The sequence below is a fragment of the Triticum dicoccoides genome, chromosome 1A (assembly GCF_002162155.2).
Source record: "Triticum dicoccoides isolate Atlit2015 ecotype Zavitan chromosome 1A, WEW_v2.0, whole genome shotgun sequence".
NCBI lineage: Eukaryota > Viridiplantae > Streptophyta > Magnoliopsida > Poales > Poaceae > Triticum > Triticum dicoccoides.
The window spans coordinates 355,114,482-355,115,839 of NC_041380.1; positions in this window are offsets into that span (position 1 = coordinate 355,114,482).

Consider the following 1,358-nt stretch of genomic DNA (forward strand, 5'->3'; position numbering starts at 1 on the left):
TCGCGAATGGAATTGAAGCGTCTCTTGATGTGTTTGGTTCTCTTGTAAAATCTGGATTCCTTCGCCAAGGCAATTGCTCGAGTATTGTCACAAAAGATTTTCATTGGACCCGATGCACTAGGTATTACACCTAGATCGGATGTGAACTCCTTCATCCAGACTCCTTCATTGGCTGCTTCCGAAGCAACTATGTACTCCGCTTCACACGTAGATCCCGCCACGACGCTCTCCTTGGAACTGCACCAACTGACAGCTCCACCATTCAATATAAATACGTATCCAGTTTGTGATTTAGAGTCATCCGGATCAGTGTCAAAACTTACATCGACTTAACCGTTTACGACGAGCTCTTTGTCACCTCCATAAACGAGAAACATATCCTTAGTCCTTTTCAGGTATTTCAGGATGTTCTTGACCGCTGTCCAGTGATCCACTCCTGGATTACTTTGGTACCTCCCTGCTAAACTAATAGCAAGTCACACACCAGGTCTGGTACACAATATTGCATACATGATAGAACCTATGGCTAAGGCATAGGGAATGACTTTCATTTTCTCTCTATCTTCTGCAGTGGTCGGTCATTGAGTCTGACTCAACTTCACACCTTGTAACACAAGCAAGAACCCTTTCTTTGACTAGTCCGTTTTAAACTTTTTCAAAACTTTATCAAGGTATGTGCTTTGTGAAAGTCCAATTAAGCGTCTTGATCTATCTCTATAGATCTTGATGCCCAATATATAAGCAGCTTCACCGAGGTCTTTCATTGAAAAATTCTTATTCAAATATCCTTTTATGCTATTCAGAAATTCGGTTTCATTTCCAATTAACAATATGTCATCCATATATAATATCAGAAATGCTACAAAGCTTCCAATAAAAAATTCTTACTAACGATATATGGCAAAGCGAAACTGGAGGATAGTAAAAAAAAGGTTGCTTTTGTGATAGAAAACAATTCAACATTTTTTTCCTATCTTGTCCTTTTACAACCTTGATTTGGCACACAGTTCATGCCGCGTATAATTTGTCTCCAACGAGTATACCAAATTTGTTTGACAACTGGTTGGGTGTTCGTGCCCAACCAGTATTGAACGGAAACCTCTTTGTGGGAGTTTGTGCCCATCTATGAGCTATTTCGAAAAAATGATTGTGTCTTTAACAAATCATCTATACCCCAAAATTGCAGGTTATCATCAAGGCTATGGTGCCGATCCATACGTGGACATTAATTCAACATGTGGACAGTCAGTAGTGCATGGCCTTTGGGTGTAGCCGTTTGGATATGGTTTCGATTTGGCTAGCGAGCCAGTAGTAGATTATGTGTTTGAATCATGTAATCTCATTTTTGATTGGTTGTG